Genomic DNA, 14,962 nt, shown 5'->3' with positions numbered 1-14,962 from the left:
TACCATTTAGGTAAATTATTGTTGACAGCAAAAGGTATAAAAGTGGACAATGCTTATTTGTTGAAATGTATATCAATGGATTCTGAATGGGAACCCAATGGAAATAGTACCTATGGTATTTTGAGGTTTTTTTAAAATACCAATGGGGTTAAGTATGGATAAAGACACTCAGAATGAATTTAATACTTTATTTAATAGTTTTGGGACTAGTTATATGAATTTGTTAATCAAAAAGAATGATGAGAAATTGGTACATACCGTTAATGAAATAGAAACTTTGAATACTGAAATCTTGAATGATTTATTGTTTCCACAATGGAAAGATTTGTATTTGAAACAAGAAGAGCTATAAAATTCAGCGTGATGTGGAACAGTATAATCAAAATAGAGCATATTTGTGGAGACAGGATAAATATGTAAATCAGAGAGTATATCCTGAGAATAAAGATGAGACATATAGGGAGAGGAGATCACATTTTCAGGGGGGGTCGGTATTTTCCACCTTCACCGAGGGGGTGAAATTATTGGAGTTACCATCTGAACAATTGGTACCAAAAACAAGCTGTGAAAATGGAGAGGGTTCAGGTTTGACTAATGTACAGAATAATATGGATAATTTCATTAGGTTTTGTATGCCTGAAGATATAGATGAGAGGACGAACATAGTCAATGAATGTAATGACTTAAAAGTTTTTAATTACACCAATATAGAGATCAAAGAGGAACATTTTATACTTTTTAAAAAAAGGTATGGAATTTATTCCTTCCACTAAGTTCAATTTATTTGATGTAATTACAGACATAAAATTATTTTGCCGTAAAATCAATTTAGCTTTGATGTTTAAAAATAATAGTGAAAGTAATATAAATATAGAAAACAAGGCCGTAAAGAAAAAAAGCGTATTTATGCCTATAGCACATAAAAAAGTGATGAATTTTGAAGAAGCAACTTGTCATGAAGTATACAAATATAACAATAAGGTGAAGTACAATATTATAATGGACAATTTGACTAAAAAAGAAAGAACATGTTTAAACAAATTAATCATGAACAATGATATCCGAGTTATGAAACCGGATAAAGGTGGGGGAATTGTTTTGTACAATAATGTTGATTATATTAATGAGATACAAGCTATTCTGATGGAATCTGGCAATTATGAAATAACCTCAATAAATGAGATTAATATAAAATATCGAAAAATCGACTTGGCAATAGAGGAATATGCTATAGATAATAGAATTACTAATGGAATATATAATTTTATTAAGGTTGACTATCCAGTTATGGCCACAATTGTTGGCATTCCTAAAGTACACAAAGATATAAGAAAACCCCCATTTCACCTGATAATATCAGGAAGTAGATCTAAAACATTCAATATTGGGGTAGTTATTGATAGATGGGTAAAGCCGATATATATGAAGCTGACCCATCTCATTAAGGATTCATGGATGTTTTTAGCACAGCTTACCCCAGATATTTGGAATGATAAGTTAATATTTATCACTATAGATGTAGTTGATTTGTTCTCGTGTATCCCTAAACACCAGGGATTAGATAATTTTTGCTCAAGTTTGAGGAAGTATTCAGATATGAGTTGGGAAAAGATAAATTTGATTACTGACATGATGGAAATAGTGTTAGATAACAACTTTATATATTATGAGGGCGAATATTATAAACAAACAAAAGGTGTTGCAATGGGGGCTTCATGTGCCCCCATTTTTGTTAATATGGTTATGTTAGACTGGGAAAACCAATTTGTATTTTGTAGTGAGTACTACAAATATATAACATATTATACAAGATTTTTAGATGATATCTTTGTCTTATGGACTGGCCCTGAAGAAAGCATAAAGGATTTTATGACATATTTAAATCAAACTAGTGAATTTTTGAAATTTACATATTCAATTGATCGGAAGGGTATTGCTTATCTGGATACATATATTAGCCATACTGCAAATGGCTTTCAATTGGAAATATATAGGAAAAGCAAACATCTAATGCATACTTAGAGTTTAATAGTTGTCATCCTAAGTATATGTTAAGAAATATTTTTAAAGATCAATGTATTCGTGTAGCCCGAATGTCATCTATGTTTGAAATTATGCATAGGGAAATGGATAATATCAGAACTATGTTTTTTAATAGGGGCTACCCCTTGTCTTTGCTTCAAAATATATCCACTTATGTGATAAATGTATGGGGAAAAGATATACACCTATACTAGGTATTGACAAGAATATTTTTAAATATATAGGAACAAAGGATGATATAAGTCCCAATAAAGTATGTGTTTTGACATACACCCCTTATGTGAATGATATAAAAAACATTTTAAGCAAGTTTTGGGATATATTATTAATAGATGAAGACATTAAAGAAGTTGTTGGAGATAGTATAAAGTTTGTATTTAAAATGGGTATGAACATAAAAAAATATTTACAAAAGACGTTCAAGTCTAATAATGCTGAAAGGGCAGGAAAAAGTACCAAGAAATGTGGGTCGTGCAAACAGTGTGGATTTATAAATGAGAATGAAGGATGTAGATTAAGTGACATCAATAGAACCTATGTAAAATTCAAGAAGGGGGAATTGTAATAGTAGTGGTATAGTGTACTTAGCTAAATGCTCTGTATGCCTTGCATTTTACATAGGAAAAACTGAGAGACAACTAAAGAAATGCATATATGATCATTTATATAGAATAAAAATTAAAGATTCAAAAAATGCATTATATAAACATATTAGCAAATATGGTATTTTACATACCTTTAAATTTGCTATTATAGATCAGGTACATAGTACCCAACAAGGAGGGAACTTCAAAGCACTTCTAAGTAAAAGAGAAAGTGTTTGGCAAATTTTAACTGACACCACTAGAGATCCAGGCATCAACAATTTTATTTCTATAAAACCATTTATTTTACTGAAATAAGGAATATGATGGTTATAAATTGGTTTTAAAAGTTTTTTACATAATTTTATAATATTTTTAAGCATAAAGAGATATATATGTATAAAATTTAGGTAAATAGGTTTTTACAAAGTGTACATTTTAGACATTAGTTATTAGTATTGCATTGTTTGAGACATTATTATTATTTGTATTATTCCTTACATTGATTGTAATATGATGTAAAATATATATATAGTATGTTTTATAGTATATTATTATATATGCAAATGTTTTAATATATACAGAGATTATAGGAATTGTTAGGTAATTTAGAGTTTAGCTAAAACATCACATATAATGGACAAGAGGCGATCGATAATATACCCCTCTGAAAATGTTCCGAAACAAAGTGTTGTGTTGTTAGCACTAATACATGAAGTCTTGGCTCTTTAAATATATGTGGGATATATGTTTATGTCAATGGAAGGGTTAAATGGATTTTTGAAGGTTGGATTTTGTTGCCAAATAGTACTTAAATATAGTAGTACTAATTGTGTCACCTGGTCTGATGAAGTGTAAATTAAACAGATGAAAGCGTTTACCATTGTGTTCTATGAAAAAAGTTTTGTTTCACCTTTGAAGTTTATGTGTTTGTTGAGCAGTTATATGGATTAAAAATGGTTTTATACATCCTTATTTGAGTCCAGATTCACTTATAGCCTAGTACAAGTAGCTTGGATGGGGTACCATCTAACTGTTTGGTTATTCAGGTGTTGTATCCAGAAGTATTCGTGGACTTCTTTATTAAGTAAAATTTTTATTTATGCAATGTAAGATCTTGTGGCTGATTAATATTTATGCATTGTTATTTATTATTTGAGAAAGTGGTATTATTTTGCACTGCTGGTTGCAAGCTGTGGTATCCCTCCTAATTTGGCAATGAAATATAATTTTCATAATTTACATTTGTTAAATCAATAGCAGTATATAACTATGATGTTCAGCAGCTATCCATATTTATGGTGGTGGTAGTACCTCCATGCCAGGAACTCTAACAGCCTTCCCTGGGAATTCTGTGTCTGCATGCATGTGCGTGCGTGTGTGTGTGTGTGTGTGTGTGTGTGTGTGTGTGTGTGTGTGTGTGTGTGTGTGTGTGTGTGTGTGTGTGTGTGTGTGTGTGTCTGTGTGTGTGTGTCAGTGCAAATTCTTTGAAGACAATTACCTTAGATTATTGGTATTGGAAGGCATTGTGTCTCACACAGAGAGTAGTGAAAAAGGAGCCTGACATTCTAGGTAAAATACACAGCTGTGTAAGTCATCAGAGTGTGGTCCTAGTCTGAGTGTGGATCTTGGAAGCCCACACAAGGTAGCAGTCTGTATTCTGGATATACTAATGAGACCGGGTTATATTTGTTGAATTTGTTACGGAATAAAATTTGTGTGCACTTTTTTATTAAAACCTGCTAGATACCAGTAGTTTATCTAAAGAGACCACCCTGTGGTACCTGCTAGATCTATTTAGGACAGTGTATCATATCCAAAGACCATAGACTCTGTCTTTCACATACCTAGGTGGCATACTGTTTGGCAAGGTGCAATTCAACACAAAATGTGACTCTATAACATTCTATATTAATGATTCACATTATGTATGCAATTCATAGCCAACAGAAAACAAGGCAATGGCTTTTCGATTGCTGGCTTCATAGCGTTAAGTGATATAGCTGTGACTACATCGCAGATAACCAGAATTAAATAACAGTTCTATTGGTGGAGGAGTAAAATAAAGTTTGGGAAGGAATTCTTCCTGCTTGTTGACCTTTGCCAACATAGGAAGGGAGGGGAGGGGAGGGTCACATACATACCCAGCAATACATGATCCATGCTTGTTACCCACTGGAGACCAGAGAATCTTCAAAACCATTTGCTTCAAGGGAGCATGATCTTTACATTCACATTAGGTAAAAACAGTGACTGTCCCGCACAATACCCATTGCATTCCAAACACAGTACAGCCAAATAGGCATACACAAGAACAACAGCAGAGCTATGTAAAAGGCCTTCAGCTCTACTGTGGGTGACTCCACCATTCTTAGCATCAACTTTCACTCCACGGCCAATGAATGAGCAATAGGATCATCAGACCTGAGATAAAAATAAGTAAATAGAGACACTGTAGGGTGGCTTGATGGTCAGATTGTGAAGAAAAAATCAGTGGCATCACAACTGTGCATAGATTCACAGAAGGACTATGGTGATTGATATTATACAAGTTCTTACAATTTTGGTGGAGAATTAGGGCAGAGTGAAAGGGATGTGAAATAGTAACAGGAAAACAGGCAGCAACTGAAAACCAAGCCCAAACTGGAGGAAAGGTAGTCTTTATAGAAACACATTAGATGCCCCAAAAGAATGAGACATGCAAAAATAAATGAGGAAATACTAGGAGAAAGGCAGCTGTTTACCTTTATCAGCTGATTTGTTAAAGATTGGAGTATTCTTCAAAAAAAAATAAAATAAAAAAGATGAATACGAACAAGAAATGGGAATGAAGGAAGGAATGTAGAAAGGAAGGCACTTCACCACACATCACAACATGGTTTTGCACTATTTCCATCTGGAAATGGTCTTTTATGCTCATGACACCTTATAGCTATTGTAGCGGCAAGGGTTCTACACAGTGTTAATGAGTGTAGCACAGCAGAAATCCCAGGTGTACCTTGGCAACTCATACTTGCCCTGAAGTTAAAGACTCCATTTCCACATAACATTTTGGAATCAAATTTAGTCATAATACCACCTATGCCACCTTATGTGACTCGTCCTTTTTTCCTTGAAATGCTGAATCGTGGCTGATATTTTTTGAAATCTTTTATACTTTTAAAACATTACAAATCAGGGACAGAGTCTTACTCCACTGTTAAATTATTTTTTGCAGCCTTTACCATAGTCTTCTGTTAAGTTCTTTCTCAGTCCAGTACAACAAGATAATATATGGCAATGTAGTAATAAAAGAATTAGTCTTGAAGTTAAGGATTGTATTAAAATATCTGACAAATTTAATCCAGCTACAGAGTCATAGACAGCATATCTGAAGAAATCAAGCATTTTATCAGGAAAATTATCGGTAACCTACAGGAGGATGAAGACTGACTGCTCAAACTTCAGTTGGCCGTGGTTCAACCCATAGACAATCAGAGTTCCTCCATAGGAAATCTCTGTTGGCAAGTTGTGCTGGAAGTGATTTACATTTGGGGTGAATTCCCCATTCTTTCAGTTGGTGTGACAGTAAAGTTGATACATATACAGTATACATATATATATGTATATATATATATATATATATATATATATATATATATATATATATATATATATATATATATATATATATATATATATATATATATATATATATATATATATATATATATATATATATATATATATATATAGTATAGGTTTACTATCAAAATTTTGTATGGCACTTATGCGAAACTTGGAAGGTCAAAATCATGGTTGCAAGTTTCTGTAATGTTAATGTCGATCCATACATGTTTGAATCCACAGCAGCTAGTGTGCATTTGCTCATATGAGGTTGATGTTCTGACTGGAGATCGCACTACACTGGGGACTGGGAAATGTACCCTTTTCCTCACTGTAGTGTGATCTCAGAGTTTGTATAATTAATAAGCAGGGGTTGTGGAGCATTCAGTCTCTACTGCAAAACATTGTTAGGAAATCAACAAACAGCAAGGTACATTGCGTAGTGTTGATAATATCGAAATTTCAAATTATCCACATTACTACTTTCATTGTTTTGATTAAATAATGTTTTTATTTTCGACTTTTTTCAAGTAAGTCATTGTTCAAATAAATGTGTTTTCACATTTTGATAGCACACCTATATATATATATATATATATATATATATATATATATATATATATATATATATATATATATATATATATATCCATATATATATATATATATATATATCCATATATATATGTATAGGATATGTGTTCCATACACTAGATCGAATTTTCACTAATTCAAAATAGTGCATGGAATGCTCACTGCAGCGAAAGTGCACTTACGCGAAGTTCAGTACAACGAACGGGTGTTTTACTGAACTTCCATGCAGTACTCACGGACCTTAGGGTTAGGGCATGGGTCATAGTAAGGGGATAGGGGTTAGCTTTACTAACTATCCCCTTACCCTAACTCTAAGTTCCGTCACTATCACACTATAGTGGAGGTCATAACTTGTTTTTTATGTCTCCCACTGTGCTGCGGTGTTTTCGGTGAAGTGCACTTACTCAAAAGTTCACTTTCGTTAAAGTGAACTTTTGCAGAAGTGAGGCTTCCTATTACAAGTTCGAAGTAGTGAACTTTTGTTCTTGTAATAGGAATCCATATATATATATACATATATATATATATATATATATATATATATATATATACATATATATATATATATATATATATATATATATATATATAGGTGTACTTCTCCTTACCAAAATTACATTTCTTGAAATATCAGTTAACTGAGTGCAGTTTGCCAAATATTCAATATTCTGAAGTCTGAGTATGCAAACCACAAAACACCAAAAATACACCTATGCCAAAAATAAACACAAGAACCATATATTTCTTGACAGTTTGTAGGGGGGTTGCCCCCCACACCCCCTGAAATTTATATACAGCAACTCAGAGATCGCACTACAGTAACAACAATGGTGAGTTTCACAATCTTAACTGTAGTGCAATCTCCATTTTAATGCTAAGATGCTGTAAAATAATTTTCCATATGCTCTAACCTACAAACATTACTTACTTATCCCCCATGCCACAGAGCTGGTACAGTGGACAAGAAGGTACATAAACACTGTACACTTGAACTTCTTGCACTACTAGCTTCACATTCATCACTTCGGTAAAAATGTACTTCAGCAAACCCAGACTTCAGAATATTGAATATTCGGCAAAATGCACTCAGTTAACTGATGCTCGAAGAAATGTAATTTCGGTAAGAAGAAGTAGACTCATATATACATACATATATATATATTTTATATATATATATATATATATATATATATATATATATATATATATATATATATATATATATATATATATATATATATATATATATATATATATATATATATATAAATTTATATATAGCTATATAATTTTAAGGGATGCAGATGTGTTTCCCTCCCTCTTGCAAAAATACTTTTTTCAACAGTTTTTTTTTGTTTCTTTCTTTCTTTTTTTTTTTTTTTTTTTTGGCAAATGCAATTCACAATGTTGGTGCATTTGATTTTGTCTACTCATAGTAGAAGTAAAAATGACTTTTATGAAGACAAACATGGGGTCTTATTCCAAGACATTTGAAGTGGTGAAGCAGATGACCTCCACCAGTCTACTGTGTCTACTCTCTGTTCCCTTAGAATAATCATTAGAGCAGTGTCAGTGGTACAACTGGTAGCATACTCACCTTTAGTATAAAAGGCTGTGGGTTCTATACCCACATCAGGTTGATTGAATGCTGACATTGTAGTGTTGCATAGGGTATCATGCTTAGGATTAGATGTTAAAGTGAGGTCCTTCCACAGTCCCTATCAAAAAGAGTAGTGGTTCTTTTTATTTAATAGAACATAAAAACATTATTTACATATTTCTATATTTACAAAATGTACATATTTACAGGCACATATATACACATTTCTGTTTTTTTTTACTATTTATCATTTTTCTTTTAACATCCTTTTTGTTATTCTTCAATACATGATCCCCAATCCTTCTTCCACAACAACAATCTTTTTTTACAATACATCTCCCAAAATCCATTTCCAATTAAGCAAAATTTCATTAATTTTTTTCATTCTGAATAATCCATATTGCATAAAATAAATTATCTACCCTTCTCACATATTCTTTATTCTTCTTATATTATCCATATCTAATCTTATTCATATCTATATTGTTTATGTAATTAATATTCTCAAAACATTTTTCTTCATACAACATTTTCTTGAGTTTCACCACATTTACATTTAAAAAACATGCATTGTCTCCCCCTCACCACAAAATAAACACACTCCTTCAGCTTTCTTGTTGTAGGGCATTTTTCCCTTTACTTGCAACTTCATTACCAGACTCCATAGGAAATCCTAGGGTCTATATTAGATCAGCGAACGCTTAAAAAAGCGAACGTTGATTGATTGAACTTATGTAAGCGAAAGCTTACAATCTCGAACTGTCAGAACAGCGATTTCTTTCCTAGGGAAAAAAATCACTGATCTAAAACACGTACACACAACACAAGTACACCAAACAAACAGCAATCCACACACATACACCTAAAATCTGACACCTAACCCTACACTAAACTATGCACACACCACTATCAACTTACCTTAACCCAAACCCTAACCCTAAGGTCCATCACTATCGCACACTCACCTCACCTGCTTCCTAACCCTAACTCACCTAACCCACCCTAACACTCACATCCACACAATCGCACACTTACCTGAACCCAACCCGTAACTTTCCACCACAGCACTGAAAATACCGAAGCTACAGAAATGGACAACCAAATTCTTTCCCCGGGAACAAAAATCGGGTTTCTGTTGCTTTGATATTTTAAGCTTTCGCTTACATAAGTTTGATCAATCAGTGGGGTTCGCTGATCTAATATAGACCTGAAATCCTAACGCTCTACTATCTTGGTACTCCCCTTTTCCTTACTTTAATGGCTTTAATCACTCTTTTTCTGGTAAATTTTCCCTTGGCTTTACATAATAATATTGTTTTGTCACATTGTTGTACTACATCCTTCATTCTTTTCTATATTATCATTCTTTTTTTTTATTTTATACATTGGTATTTCTTCTTGATATCTTTTAATTTCTTTATTTACATACTCGTTCTCTCTATTTATCATTCTCATCATCTCCCAGATCTTTTTGTAATTATTTTTAAACATTCTCACCATTAATTTCTCATTTGCTTCCCTTACCCACTTTAATACTCAATGCAAGTTTAAAGAAGGTGAATAAGCAACTGGATTTAATAACCCCAGTCCACCTTCATTTTCACTCATATACAAAACACCTCTTTTCATTGGGTTTAATATTGAACAATATATGAAAAAATATCAATTGCACAATTTCCTTTTCATATTTTTCTGGAATCATATAAATATTTGACAATATATACCATTTCCCATTATATGGAATTCACCAAATAAACCTTTTTCCTGAATACTAATCTGCACACCCTCCACAGACAATATATTTCTTTCATTTCTTTTATTAAACCCTCCCATTGCATCATAGCTACATCATTTCCCCCAATTTTTTCCCTAGCAAAGGCACTCCTTTTATTGAAAAATACACATGGCCAATTTTCACCATATCATCCAAACCATTACATTTATCTTTAATAAAGGTCATTCCCATTTCCTTTAAACATCCATTCAGACAAACCAATACTTCCCTCATCAATATTTTGTTCTTAGCAATTACAACTGTATCATCTGCATATGACAGAACTACTGAAATTATAATCTCCTTTTACATCACATATCTAGCACCTTTCATTTTATAAGCTAGTTCACTATTATATTCATTACTGGTGCAAACAATATTCCACTCATAGGACATCCTTGTTTTATACCACACTTTATGCATATTGTTTTACACAGCCATCCATTAATTGACACTCTCACTCTATTATTTTGATATGCTGACATACATACTCTCCTAATTCTATTACTTATTCCATACTACTTCATAACACCCCACAAAATATTTGTCCTACTGTATCAAATGCCTTGCTAATATCACCTACCAGAAGTCTCACATCTTCCCTTTTACTTATATCATCCACATTTTTTCTCACAGCAAATACAATTATTGATAACCCTTCCATTTTATACTATATATACTTTCTTCCATAATATCCCATACTTCCTTCCATGTTCCACTGTATTACTCTCAGAGAAAATATCATCTATTTTATTTAGTGTGATAGTTCTCTATTTTTTATTTCATTCTTTTCATCTTTCTTCCATATCTGTTTTAATATCCCATTATATAACTCTTCATAAACAAACTCTTCCTTCAACCAGTCATTCAGTACATTTACAAAACTATTTGCTAGTCCATTAACTTATTGTACATCCCATACCATAACCCATCTGGGCCTGATACTGAATTAACTGAATCAGCATTTACTGTTCTAAGTACTTCATTAAATTTGCTAATAAGAATTTTTTTTTCAAATTCTTCCTTGACTCATTTTGGATTTGTTTTAAATTTTCCCTTATCTGTTATTTTTCTTCTCTTTACTCTTATATGCATTTCCATATGTTGTACAACAATACATACAATTTGCTTTTGTATTCTTTTTCCTGCCCCTTTTATATTTTTTCATTAACCTCATTATACTAATATCTTGCTTTAGTATGTTCCCATATATGCAGATTTCTCCTCCTTACTCTCGTGTAAATATCTCTGCTTAAACAGTAATGCCTTAAACTTTTCATTGATTTATTTGATATATTTCCTTTTCCATATCATAATACTTACTTGTATTACTCTCTAAACTCTCTAATACATTTGCTTACATTTTACCACATTTCATTTTCTCTTCCTTCCTTCCTTCCTTAGATCAGTCTTCTACTGAAAAACTATACTTGTTTTTATATTCATTTCACCATTCAGACCAGTATTTTTATAGAAGTCCTTCATGGTTGTATGATAATTTCATCCCATAACTTATCATTTATTATTTTTATATTTTAATGTACTTCCTTTATCCATCACCTCCATTCATATGGCTAAATAGTCTGAAAATCCTGTAGCAACTATATCACCATCTGCTACTCTCAAGCCTTCCAGTAATATAAAATAGTCAATTTCAGATCCAAATGCCCCCTTCTATAAGTCCATTGACTTTTTTCCATGCAGCTAATTTACCACATTTGATCACTCATTGTATTTTTTACATCTTAATCTTTCATTTTACATTTTCCCCTTAAATCACAATTAAAGTCCCTTGAAACTATAATTTTCATGTTAACTACCACAAAGTCTAATATTAGATGAAACATATTCTCTCTTTCCTTCCTAGTTATACTGTATATGCATATAATGACATCATTCTATAAACATGTTTTCTATACCTCACATCCACAACAGTTAGCCTTCCTGTCCTTACTAACATTACATCCAATATGTTCACCCTTTTTTATACAACAAAGCCACCCCAGAACAACAACTTTCACTTCCTAAATTCAATGTTATATTTCCGCCACACTTTTTTTTCTGTCAGCAGTCATTCTTTACATGTCAGGAATCTTAAATCCTCTAACAGTATAACATCCATATCACATTTAGCACACCGTACTAGTATCCCTATCCTTCTTACAGTGTTAATAGTTCTGATTACACTTACTGAAATAGTCTAAAATTATTGTTTTTCCTTCTTTTTAAGTTTTGGAGAATATTTTTAAATTTCCATTTTGTTTTATTTTTTCTCTTTCCCCAAATGAATATTTTTGGGTTTATGTACAAATAATCATTGATCCTCAGAATCAGATATTTCACTGGCTAGAACTTTAAAAAATATTTGCATCAGTCCCTTCTTATGTCTTCTCTTCCTGCATGTACTCTCTTTCCTCCTTTCTACTTCTACAGTTTCTTCTTCACTTAGTTCACACTCTACCTACCTCTTTTTGTTTTTCCTCATGTATATTTTCTTCCCTTTCTCCTTCTTTTTCATTATTTTCTGTTTTCTCTTGACAATCCATCCATATTTGTCCCTTTTGTAACATAACCTGCATTCAGGCACATAACTTCTTGTTATATGTCCTTTCTCCCCAAACTGGTTACAATGTACCTTGTCACAATTATTAATTAAATGAGAAAAATTCCCACAAAAGAATTATGACTTAGGCTGGTCAGCATATCTTAATGTTCTAAGACCAGACACAAAAATAATTCTTGGCAGGTATTTTCACCAGTTTTTACTGTTCACATTTTAAAATACCCTCCAACCTCCACCCTCCATTCTATAAGTTTCTCTCAACTCTAACTTCTACAATATTGTCAACAGTTTCATACAGACGCTACATGCATTTTTTTAAGATCATCTTCCAGTTCAACAGTTCTAAACTGCAAAGTAACATTTTTTAAAATTTCAGTTACTACCAGAAAACAAATAATTATTCCCCAGATAATTGTCCTTCATTTTGTTACAAAGTTCCATAAGTTTCATCATCAGTCCATCAGTTTCAAATGTTGAGTCATATAAAGTCTATGTCCCAGTATGTATAGAAGACCACATTTCATGAGCTTTAAAATCCAGAACAGTTAGTAAATTGTCTCATACATAATATATATAATAGTGTCATTTTTTTCTTATTCTCATAGTTGCTATTTTCTTCTTTTTTTTAAAACAGTTTTACTTACAGCTTGTTGATGCTATCTTTTTTGCCTGCTGTCACTGCTGCAAATATTTTAGTTACTGCATTATCTGCTGCCACAAAGCCAGACACATTCACAGTTTGTTGAAGCTTTCATCTTTTACTTTCTGACACTACTGTATAATATTTAACTGTTGTGTTCCCTATTGCCACATCATATGGTCCCTTTTCCACATTATCATCCTCAGTACTTCCAAAATAGTTATTTGCTATCTAACCCATGAGATATCAGAACTGTCACTTGGATCATCCTACTCCATTGTTTTTAATAGAACTTCATCTGCAAGTCATCCTGATGCTAGTTTTATTTACACTACTTCAAAAGATTTGCTTACTTCCTTCTCCATGAAGACAGCTAAACACTGGTCATTTGTGACATCCAGTACACAGTAATTTTTTGTTTACATTCTGGAGCCCCATACACAATAATCTTTTCTCCAAATTCTTACTAACTACCTCCAAACTCTCCATATCTTTTCCTCCTCCTCCTCCATGCTGCTACTTCACTTATGCCTCTTCGTTGCTGCTGTAGGATCCCTCAATGGATTGGTTAGATTGATGCATTACAACTGATTGGTTAGATGTTTGAATGGAGGGAAAAGTTTTATGTATTTAACAATGGTGCTTGTGGTTTGAACTATGTCTAAAGAAGTCCAGTGATTTGACTGGACGAAAAGCAATTCACATTACTGTTCTAAGTGTATTAAAAGTAGTCTGTGGATTTGGAAACTCCTTGGTGTTTTTACTTTGTCATTTTAGTGTTTTGCTTGCTGGGTTTACTTTGTGTAAAGGATCCCTCCAGTGCCATCTAGCAGCTCCAAGAGTAGGACTCCTTTATTTATATACAAGAATAACTTTTATTTACAAAATATTTACATTTTTACAAATGTTTACATGTGTACAAATATATAAATATACAAACTTGTTTATTCATAATTTCTTTTGCAATCATGCTAAATTTTCATCCCTATCAGACCCTGAATCCTTTTCCTAGAACCACCATATGAATTTACTTAATATTGTTGCTAAAATCCATTTACCATTAAATATAATTAAATTTATTCAATCAATCCATATCTCCTATATAATATAACTTAACTTTTTTTCTATTCTTTTAGCATATTCTTTAATTCTATTATATTATAATACCCATATTTAATCATGCCCATGTTTATTTTATACACTTCTTTTATATCTTCAAAAAATACTTACATAGTTTTCCCCATAATGTTTTTACTCTTTTACATTTCAAGAACACTTTTCGTTGTTTCTTCTTCTTGACAATGTAAACACATTCTGTCATTTTTATTTTTACTTGCAGATTATCTATTAACACTCTCCACAAAAATCTTGACATTCTACTTATAGCTTTAATTTTTTAATCTGTTAGAATTTCCCATGGATTTACATAGTAATGTTTTATCATTACATTCTTATACCATACTTTTCTATCTTTATTCTGTATCATCACTTTTTATTTTCCATAAAAATATTTTTTCTTGGTGCATTTTATTTCTTCATTTATACATTCTTTTTCTCT

The sequence above is a fragment of the Protopterus annectens genome, chromosome 2.part0 (genome assembly GCF_019279795.1).
Source record: "Protopterus annectens isolate FY-2018-M chromosome 2.part0, PAN1.0, whole genome shotgun sequence".
NCBI classification, from domain to species: domain Eukaryota; kingdom Metazoa; phylum Chordata; order Ceratodontiformes; family Protopteridae; genus Protopterus; species Protopterus annectens.
This window is presented reverse-complemented; position numbering follows the sequence as displayed.